The sequence below is a fragment of the Macrobrachium rosenbergii genome, chromosome 31 (assembly GCF_040412425.1).
Source record: "Macrobrachium rosenbergii isolate ZJJX-2024 chromosome 31, ASM4041242v1, whole genome shotgun sequence".
NCBI lineage: Eukaryota > Metazoa > Arthropoda > Malacostraca > Decapoda > Palaemonidae > Macrobrachium > Macrobrachium rosenbergii.
In genome coordinates this window covers 9,231,111-9,242,982 of record NC_089771.1, presented here as the reverse complement: position 1 = coordinate 9,242,982, position 11,872 = coordinate 9,231,111, and the positions used below count along the sequence as shown (strand labels likewise).

The following is an 11,872-nucleotide window of genomic DNA, read 5'->3' as shown; positions in this document are numbered from 1 at the left end:
AGTTCGGTGGGGGAGAGGGTAACATTCCAGGATCTTTCTCTCGGCCCTGTCGAAATATACTCCGTTCAGCTTCTCGTCCACTTGGGCATAAATGAGTGGGCCTGGCCAGGCCCTCATCCCCAGGCGGAGCCGGGAGGAGTGCCATGGTGTGCCAGCATCTGGAGTTCATGGGCACGCTTCTTCTCATTCCCTATTCTTTCTGCCTCCCTTCTCTCTAGAAAAAGCCTCCCTCTCTAATCCGCTGCCCTTGTTCCACACTTCTCTCCTCTCTAGGGCCTCCTTTCCAATCTCGCTGCCTCCCGTTCTGCCTCTCTTTCTAATCTTGCTGCTTCCCATTTTGCCTCTTTTTCTAATCTTGCTGCCTCCCGTTCTGCCTCTTTTTCTAATCTTGCCGCATCCCGCTCTGCCTCTTTTTCTAATCTTGCTGCCTCCGTTCTGCCTCTTTTCTAATCTTGCTGCCTCCCGTTCTGGCTCTTTATCGTCCATCCTCTCCTGTACCCAGTCTTTTAGATCTTTCCCGGAAAGGCCGAGTTCCTTCCCGGAGGACATGAAGAACTTAAAGTCCTCGCTCTGCTGAGATTTTGCCGACATTTTGCAGGTGGGGTCGACTCAAGTGATACACAAAATTTTCCTGCATAGGAAGGAGTTGTCCGGTATAATATGCATCACTTGTACCAACAGAGAGACCATGGTGACTTTACATGAATGGCCAAAACTCTGAGGAATTGGAATTCTTTGGTCTCCCAAGGTACCGACAAAACGGTTTTGATTTGGGGACGATTAACAAATGATTGGCTTCCCAAATTACCGACAAAACGAGTTTGGTTGGGGACAATTAGCAAATGATTGGTCTCACCAAATTACCAACGAGGCGGGCTTATTGGGGACTAAATTGGTCTCACTAAATTACTGACGAGTCGGGCTTATTGGGGACTGAATTGAAATGAAATGGTCTCACTCAAATTACCGACGAGGCGGCTTATTGGGGACTGGAAGTGGAAATGAATTGGTCTCACCAAATTACTAGACAGAGAGGTGGGCTTATTGGGGACTGATTTGGAAATGAATTGGTCCACCAAATTACCGACGAGGCGGGCTTATTGGGGATTGAATTGAAATGAAATGGTCTCACTCAAATTAATGGCTGTGAGCGGGCTTATTGGGGAGATTTCAGGCAAAGAATATTGAAATGATAGCGTCCTTAATTTAATGAGTAGACGACACACACACAAAAGAATAACCCCAAACACACACACAAAACAAAGAAAAACAAAAAAAAGAATGAGGAAAAAAAAATTTTGCTGGAACGAGCCCGGGGTAAACAAGGGAAAAGTAAATAAACAAATCCTAGCAACATTCAACGTAATTTCCGAATGCTAATTGTGGGAAAAGGAAAAAATTTTTTTTGGGGGGGTCCTAAATCACCCACGCTTGCCTGCCACTCAAGTCTATTTGTCTATCTGAACTTACCTTTCAAGCGGTACCAGAGCAGAGAGAGAGAGAAAAGAAAATCAGCGATTCTAGCTGACTTCATCCCACGTGGGAAAATGTGACTACATGACTAACTAGGTTTTGCGATCATGAATCTGTTTGATTTTGAAGGAGGAAATATAGCACAATTCCTCGAAATGGTTAATACCTAAATATCCTATCATAAACAAAATCTAAATTTCAGCGGTTCTCCTCTCTCGTTTTTTTTTTCTTGGCATGCGCCCCTAGTATTTTTTCCTAGACTCAGTCACGTCTTTAAAATTCCTATGCTAAAATAAACACAATTTATCTACATGGAATTTCCGGATCTGTGTGCTGGTTTTACACAAAAGGTTCATAATTGTCTCATACCCAGCGTAGCTTTGCTAATTGCTGATTTGGCAGATGCAAACCCAAACAAAAGCAGAAAACAGATGGGGGTGGATGCAACCGCTAAAACGAGAATTTACAAAGGTTGCCATTTTATGTCTTTCCTGGGCAATCTGGTTTGAGATATTTTCAGAGACAGGTAGTTTACAGCTACAGATACTTTGGCCCAGGATTCTGACTATTGGGTCCAGGAAACATAAAACAAGAGAAAAGGAATTTCATATGAGCGTAATGTTCTTACTACTGAAGGAAATGAAACACGCAACCACAGGAGTATATTTACATAAAGAACATTAGTTCAGAAAGAGAAATGCACTAAATTATTGATCCTGAAGGGGATTCCTATGGGATGAATGAAATCAGATTCTAGACACAGTCCGAGAAGATTTCCATGCTATAGGGTCCCTCTGAATGAGAGATACACAACCATAATGCCAGTACGAAAAACAGACAAAGGGGATAACACCGAAGCTGCACTGAGGGTGCCAATGGGCTTCGATGAATTAATAATGGCTTAGCACTGCCGACACTCAAGTAGCACAGACATTTGACAAGAGATTCTGTGATTACTGGCACTCTAATTAAGTAAATTTTACGAGGAAAAGCATGACTGAATGGACGTCTTTCAGAGCACTTTACCGTAAGGGAGATTTGGTTCCAGCGCAGAAGGCGGTCCGTGGATGACTTCCGATTTCCGAGGGCGAATGCAATCTTCCACGTGGTAGGATGCAGGGCTTCAACGTTGAGGGGCCACCTGTGGGAACTTCACGAAGCACCAGGCAATGGAGTGGGTTATCGATCGGGCAAGCAGCGAAAGGAACACGTGGTTGTTGGTTGAAGTGCACGAAGGTAAAAGTATACTGTGAAAGGCCACGGGGTTAGATGGAGACATCGTGGGCTAAGGGCATCGTCCAGCCAAGGGCTTGGTGGTGAGTGTGTCTGTCTGGTTTTTAACCCATGTCGTCCAGCGTGCGTCTGAGGACCGAGTCCTGGTCTGCTTGTCGCCATGCCCTCCTATGGCAGGGGCATGTCCATGCACTATAGAGGTGAGTCATTTCAGCGATGTCTGCGGCGGGGGCGGGGGGGTGGTTGCCTGAAAAGAAGCGGCCAGACTGATTCACTTTTGCCTCGAATAAGGAATTATCTACTTAAAGTGGGAGGGCCTACAATCGGTTCTTAATCCCTATTCTCTGACCGTGCTAACCCCGTGGTCCAGCTCAGGCTGATAGATAGGTAGGCACGCATGTCGATAGACAGATATGTCTATCAATCGATCGGCAGACAGTAAACGAAAAAAAAAGAGGGAGCAATTTTCTAGCGAGTTCTTGCTAATTATAATACATATATATATATATATATATATATATATATATATATATATAGAGAAAGAAAGAGTATAGTATATATATATATATATATATATATATATATATATATATATATATATATATATATATATATATTAGACATATTCAGGCATCTTGAAAGTGATGATCAGTTGTTGTTTTCATATCTCCTTTCCTTCCTTCCACCTGCATTGAGTTTGTGGGTGTCCACTGAACATTAGCGTTTGAGAATGGTGCCTCGGATTATCCTCGCCCTGACCGATTCCAGTTCCTTGTTTCATGGACAATGGCGGATTTACAGACAACTTAACGACTTTTACTTCCACCATAACTTTTGACCGTCGACGAGGGAATTCCGAAGTGACCATCATCAATGAAAGAAGGAACTGGAATCTTTCAAAATGATTCGTTATAATTCCAGACCCCAATATCAATCCTACCCACCTTCGCCTCGGGTGGAGGCAACTAGAGCTGTAAACAACAATCGATCATTTCAGTCAGTAGCACCTACGTCGCTAATTATAAATTTCGATATTCTTGGTTATCAATATCATAGTCACACCAAAATCAACACTAATATGTAGGGTATTGCTTCAGACGCGCCACTTTTCCCAGATTTGATGAGTAAGTTTGGATATCGTAAAGATATGGCAGACACTGCCCCACCTTGCCTTGCTGTTTATTAAACGGGAAACAGTTTGACACTTGTCTTCGAGGGTCTGTTAGATACAAAGAAGGATAAACCATATCCGGAGCGCACCTACAACATTTTCACTTATTTGTTTACTTGATAAATTTATAACACAGTCATTGCGTGCACTATTAGTCCAGTCACTGCTATCAATAAGATTTTTTAGTTTTCTGTCGAGTTTTCTTGTTAGGGCATCTGTAGTCCTACGAAGTTTTCCATAAATTTCTTGTCGCAGCGAGTCCTTCCAATTATCCGATAGAAATGATTAAATGAAATTTCATTTTTCTAGTCTTCTAAATCTTTCTTCTCCTTCTTGCTTTCAGGCCGTTATGTATGCTTTAACATCATGGCACTGGGAATTAGTTGAATGGGTGATTGTCATATCTTCAAACGGCGTGGTAGAAGGATTTAGGAGCACTTCTGTTCAGACACATTGACTCTTCAGGAACTTGAGCTGAATTCTGGTCGAACAGCCGAAAGAGACTTGGAGAAGGTAAGACTACGCAGTACTCAAATAGGAACAGATGAACGTGGCTCTCATTGTGTATAACTGAATCACAGTATGGAACGATGAATAGATATAAATAAAGATAGGGTTCATTTAGTGGAAATACTGGAGAGGCAGAGGCCTTTCGACATCATCTTAGCAGACTGAAACAAATATACAGAGCATTTGAGAAGAAAGCTCATGCAATGACAGATGGGTATTATATGAGCTTTCTTTGTAAACATACCTTTACATTTTTTCAGTCTGCTAAGTAAAGAACTAGTGTCGAAAGGCCTCGCAGCACTCCAGTGTTTCCGTTTCCTTCGTGGATTTTATCTTTATTTATATATTCATCACGTTCCATATTTTCGTGATTCAGTTATACATAATGAGGGCCACGTTTTCTTTTGCTATCCTGTTTCTTTTGAACTGGGTGTAGTATATATATATATATATATATATATATATATATATATATATATATATATATATATATATATATATATATATATATATATATATATATATATATATATATTTATATATATATATATATATATATATATATATATATATATATATATATATATATATACATATATATATATATATATATATATATATATATATATATATATATATATATATATATATATATATATATATATATATATATATATATGATGTGTGTGTATATATGTAATTATAGTTAGAGTAATTATTTATGATAGAAATTCATTTCTTCGCTATAATGTGGTTCGGATTCCACATAGATAAATACCAAGTGCATCATACACACACACACACACACACACACACACACACACACACACACACATATATATATATATATATATATATATATATATATATATATATATATATATATATGTGTATGTATGTATATATATACATATATATACACACACGTACATGCATACATACATACAATTATATTTATGATAACACACACGCACATTCAAGTTTACAAATACTTTTATGGAATTATTAGTTATTCTTTGTTCTGTTTTTCCCACTACTGGGTGGCGAGATGGTTAAATAATGACCGTTGCAACTGGTACTTCATCCCATCTAGATAGGATAAGATATTATCTATCCTTTTTAATATATACAGACTTAATGCATGCACAGGATTATGATTAATATCTACTGTATATGTGTGTATGAATATACGAACACTAGTATGTGTGTATGTATATATATATATATATATATATATATATATATATATATATATATATATATATATATATATATATATATATATATATATTACAATGACCCAGCACAAGTGAAAACCTGAAATTCTAATAAAGGAGAATTTATGAGACCTGAAGATGAAACCCACACAACCAAGACTAAAAATGTATCCAAAAGTACAGTTTGGTTTTCAGACCAGGCCTTTTCAATGTGATTGGTATGGTAGGTATGAGTGGCTTGAATACTCCGTGACTGATGACAGAGTTTACTGCTTTGCATGCAGACTCTTTGGTGCTAATGGGGCACTAAGAAATGGCATTTACCAACTAGTTGCTCTAGTAACTGGAAGAAGACACATGAAAAGTCGTTAAAGCATGAAAAAGGCACATAGGCTACCAAGTTATTGCTATGGAAAAATGGCTCAGCCTCAAAATTTCACAGTTGCCTTGTGATGTTCATCAACAACTTGATAGCCAACATAAACAGCAGATTCTTCACAATAGGGAATATGTTAAGACACTATTGAACAGTGATATTACAATAGCTAAAACAAACATAGCATTCAGGGGGCATGATGAAAGCGAAAGTTCATTAAATAAGGGTGCCTTTCTGGAAAATTTTGACTTGATAAGCAAAGAGTCAGATTCTGTGACCTGAAAAAGATTCCATTAAATGTCAAGTATACATCTGGGTTAAGTCAGAATTCATTCTCAAAGCTGTAGCCGATTGTGTGCTTGCTGTCATAGCCAAAGAAGCCAAGTCATCACCCTTCTTTGCAGTAATATCTGATGAGACTAGAGTTGTTAGTATTACTGAGCAGCTCTGTGTCTGCATTAGGTATGTCACAGATGAAACAGTAAATGAGAGGTTCACAGGATTCATTTCTTTGAAGAATCGTGATGCTACTTCTGTAGCTAATGCGTTGTTAGAGAAGCTTCGTAATCTTAGCCTGAATATTAATAAACTAATAGCACAATGCTACGATACAGCATCTGTAATGAGTGACAAAATCAGTGGTGTACAGGCACAAATCCGAGAATCTGTGAAGAATCCATGCTTTTATGTACCATGTTCTGCACACAGATTGCAGTTAGTCATAACTCACACAGCTGGGTGCCTGCCAGAGGTCGAATTTTTTTTTACTTTATTTCAGCTCTGATTAACTTCATCCGTGGTTAAACCTTGCGCCATGATATATTCATAGACCTCCAGAAAGACAAAAATTATCAGTTCTGGAACTTCCTAAAGTGTGTCAACACAAATGGGAATACAACCATAAGGCCCTTAAGTCAATATCACAACGCTACGAGATTTTGATGGACACTCTAGAAGATTTGTCTAACCATGGAAGATCTGGTGAAGAAAAAGCCTTAGCTAATGGATTCCTACAAGCTTTGAATAAGTTTGAGGCAGTCTTCTGTTATCATCTTTTCTGAAGTATATTTGATATTACAACCCCACTATCAAAGACATGGCAGAATGAGAATATGGAACTTGCTGCAGCACTTAGCATGGCACAAGAAACACTTGAAATTATTAGTGACAAAAGAACAACAGACTGCCATTTTAACACCATTTGGCAAAAATCAATTGATTTTGCTACTGAGAGAAACATAACTTCAACTTTCCATCAGCCTTCAAGGAAAAGGAAACCATCTTCACGTCTGTTGGAATCCTTTGTAATCGAAAACACAAGCCAACGAGACACTTTTGAAAGGGTTGAGGACCCAAAAGCCTGCTGTAAAAGGTCTCTGTATATCCCTATTTTTGACAAAGCATCAGTGAATTTAGACAGATTTATTGAACCAAAAGTATCCTCCTTGGTGTAGCTAAGCTTGTCACCCATCATCTCCAAATTTCTTAAATGAAAATGACTTACAATACCTTGCTGGCCAGTACTCAATTGAAAGGGAAAGCCTTCATGAAGAACTACTTATTGCTCAGAGAACACCACGGGATGATGTGAAATCTATTTCTGATTCTTTGGATAAACTGAAACCAATGAAGGAAGGTTTCACCACACTTCGGAATTTAATGTATTTGGCTTTAACTTTCCCTGTCAGTAATGCCAAATGTGAGCGATCTTTTTCTGTCTTGAAATTGGTCAACACTTACCTCAGGGCATCAATGGGTCAGGAACGACTGACCAGTCTAGGCACAATTTCTATTGAGAAAACTGTAGTGGATTCCCTTGATCTTGATAGGGTAGTGGATAGATTTGCAGCTCTCCCAGTATCTTTACAGTCAAACTCAGGTGAATCCACCACAAGGCGATTATCTCTAATTTAATTAAGTTAGATGCAATATACTTCATGTAATCAATGTGGTTTATTATTCTATTTTTATTTCTTTTTGATGAGAGAAATGGCTCTGTATTATTTTATCTTTTAAATAGTTTGTTCTTCTATAAGAATAGTGAAGGTATATATGCAGAGAATAGTTTCATCACAGTATCTCATGTAATATGCTACATATATAAATATATGTAATACGCATGCAATACTCCAATTTTTTTCAATCCTGCTCATCTACCAAGTTACCATCTAATGGTCATATCAAATATATCAAGCTGGTAGGGCTCCAGCCCCCCGAAATTTAACCTCTAGTGACGCCACTGGCTATTAGGATTACATATATATCTGGCGAAAAGTGACCAGTAGATTCTATATAAAATATACTCGTGTGTATGTATATATATATATATAGTATATATATATATAAGTATATATATATATATATATATATATATATATATATATATATGTATGTATGTATATATTTACGTATTTCCCTGTGTTTATGGTAATTTTACAGGTCCAGCAAACGGAAACTTTATTTAATTGGCCTTGGAGTTCTGACTTGCGTAAAGGGAAATCGTAAAAAAAATTAGGAAACGGGGAGAATTTGGGAGCTGAAGGCTCTACTTCATAAGGAAATGTTACGTAAACACTTGGGATAAATTAAAGAATTATATTTACAAAAGCAAGCATTTGAAGGGAAAATGGATAAGTAAATTGATAAAGGGCTTGCAACGCCTGAAGATCCTTCTTCTGGAGTCTTGATTAAAGGCAAGGCACAGGCCGAGACAAGTCCACTGAGAATGGGTCCTCTGCAAGAGATTTACATTACACGCCAGTAAAGGAACAATTTAACACAGAATGTTCCGAGTTTCAAAACACCAATGGTGCCAAAAATCCTGAGGAATGAAGAATTACTTTACACTCTGAACACAGGACATTGCGGCACTGATAAATCCACGAGGACAGAAGTGAAAATGCTGGTACTCCAAGCTTCTAAAGGGCAAAACTATCGTGACCGAAAAGTCTTTACTCCACTTTACCTTAGGGAAAGAAATGGTCTTCTCAGCAAGCTGCATCACCCACCCGTGTGTATGGCTGTCCCTACGACCTCTCGCAAGATTCAAAGACTCCTTAACTGCTTCTCTTTTAAGGCACGCGGCCAGGGTAGGGGCCGTAGCGCGAGTCACTGGCCAGTGGGCAGTGATCTCGTTGCGCCTTCCCGGGTTCCTGTGGAGGTAAGATAATTCAGGCAGCTTAATTTGCCTTTAGAAAGTCCATTTACGAAGATTAGTTGGCTAATCTTCTTAAGGGAGTGGCATAAAATATCCTCCTGGCCCCTGTTATCTGTGTCATCTCAATATCTGTTCCAGGTAAAAAAGGTACAGATTGGAAAGTTGATAATACGATCGGCTATGCGGTTCTTTGGGCTAAACAAAAGGGGCAAATTAGGTGGGGAGGTGCAATTGTGCAAGACGTCTAAGTATTATAATAGCTTCCCACAGAATAAAACATACGTTTCATCTGGGCTTGCATGTTGATATCCCAGAAGTCTGCACAGCTGATGTACTGTATCTTCTCCAACAAGAAAAATGAAAATCTTACTTTACTCTATCACCACACAAAATGGAGTACTTCCGTCACATTAACACTAAAGTACTTTAACGTGGCCCATTAATTTCTTCAAGTTTACGGTATACATTACTTTAAGATTACGAGGACAAGATAATTTTGAGGCAGGAGACAAAATTTAAGAATTAATTTACATATAAGTTCCTTAATTCTAAATCAACAAGGCATGCGGTTAGTACAGTTCAAATGGAAGAGGCTGTAGCACGATAAACAGCGTTTATTGTTGTAAATGACATCCCCTTTATGTGATACTGTAATGAGGATACATAATTGCCAACTGACCCCTTACCAGGTGTTTTGACAGTTGTAGTGAGCGAGAGTATTCGTTAACTTTAAACCACGCCACTTTTATGCAATCCACGCCCACATTTGGGTACAGGCTATGTCAGATACTGCTCAATGTTATGACGATGAACAGACAAAAGAAGCGGGGTCAGACAAAACAGGAGTTCTTAGAAGGAAGGGGAAAAGGAATAATAACAACAAAAGGAAAATTAACAGGATAAAAACATGAATGAAAAAGACCGCACATGAAAGGCGGAACACGTCTCTCGGAGCTATGAAAGGGGCATTTAAATCACAAGGCAAGAGTCTATGTGACTCAATGACTCATTAAAAGAGAAAGATAAACATATAACTAAAAGAGTAAACGATATTGGCAGAAGAGCTATGAAATAGAGTGAGGGTTTTATTGTGTTAGGCGGAATTTATTATCCTTCGCTCATAAATTACGCGGCCCGGACTATCACTTCAGTTCCAGGGCGAGAAAAGGGAACCCCGAAGGGCGTGACTCCTTCAGGAAGAGCTGACACACATGCCCGGTGCCAAGGGCGTGCCACTTCTCACTCTGTTATTCTCAATGATTTATACATTTTGAGGGGAATGGTATCTCGTGCTAAATTGCCTCTTATGGTGATAATTTAAGAAAAAGATTAATAGAGAATGGTATGATAGAAGTTCCTGCGAATCGAAGAAGATAGCAGAGGGCCTGACATCCCCGTCTGGATTAGAGGTGCCAAGACCTTCGAAAGAGGAAATGTGGCACAGGTGCCAGGAGCTTCTAGAGCTCAGAACTATTTGGAAATTCCCACGCCCGCAGTGGTAATTCTGCCGCTTAACCTTTCCTCACTGGGACAGCTTCATCCTCGGCCGGGGAAGTTGAGGACCTGAGACCGGAGGGCAGCATGGACTGCCACCTGGGCCTGCTGGGCAAGTGACAGCTCCAGAGTTTTCAGTTGGTCAACCATGATCTGTCGCGAGCTCTTGTAGTTCAACAGCCAAGTGGAGATGGCAGAACTTCATTTCTGCAATTAAGGCCGCGACGGACTGAGGCAGAGAGGAGGCGGTCGGGGGCGGTGTGAGCGGCTCGCAGGTATCAATGACCAGCTCAGGCACGGGTTGCGAGGCCGCACCTGCAGGTGAGCTTCCACTGTAATCGAGAGGAACCGTCTCTCTTACCGACGCTGGTAGCGGTGCCAGGCCGAGAGAAGAGAGGGGGTCCTGAGTTGGATCCCTTGCATGGAGATTGGGGTGGTGTCTGGCGCTGGCACTAGGCAGAGTCAAGCATCATCAGAGATTTCTGGTGCTCGTCGGTCAGGACGGACGAAGCTTGGCACTGCTCAGTACGCAAGTGGCAATCGCAGGCATTTGGCATCTCCGGGAGGATCTGATTGGGGCCCTGGCACTGGCACTGAGGCAGGGCCTGGCACTGGAATGGGATTGGGAACCGATCGAGGGGGCCACTGTACATCATACTCAGGTGGCACTGGTAGGGACTGCACGTCCTCCTGGCACCCAGGGGGCGCCAGTCTTGACTGAGGGAGAAGCGGGGGAGGATTACTCGCACCCGAGGAATGATTCGGGGAATGTGGACCCCTAGATTGTCGTGATTTCTGTGAGGACTGAAAGTCCTGTCCCAGGATGATGTCATAGCCTCCAAGAAGGCTTGCTACTGCAAGATTGCAATTTTTGATTTGTGAGGTCTTGTGACTCTCACTTGACCGTAGGGAGTATCATTTTTAATTGATTTACCTCGATCGTGACGAGTTTTCGCCTATTGACGATAGTCTAGGGAACTCTGTCCCTTCGGATGAGGGAGATTTATGTGCCCGAGCCCTGAAATGCCGTGACTCGACGCGTGGGATGGCTGCCTTGTGGAGGGGCCACATATATGGGGCCTTCGGTAGGAGGGCCCAATGACTTGGAGTTCGTGACGGCCAAGGCAACGGCAGGAGTATTTGATCTGTTATTGTTCGGGCATTTCGCCCATGCGGGAGAATGGCCATAAACCTTGCATGCCGCAGAAGGTCTGACTGTCTTTCCGCTGCCCCTGTGGAGG

At 40.6% G+C, this 11,872-nt stretch overlaps 1 pseudogene; it reads left to right on the top strand.

The window, feature by feature from the left end:
* The first annotated feature begins 2,866 nt into the window (after nucleotides 1-2,866).
* On the top strand, nucleotides 2,867-7,894 carry LOC136855276 (zinc finger MYM-type protein 1-like; annotated as a pseudogene).
* Nucleotides 7,895-11,872: the final 3,978 nt, after the last annotated feature.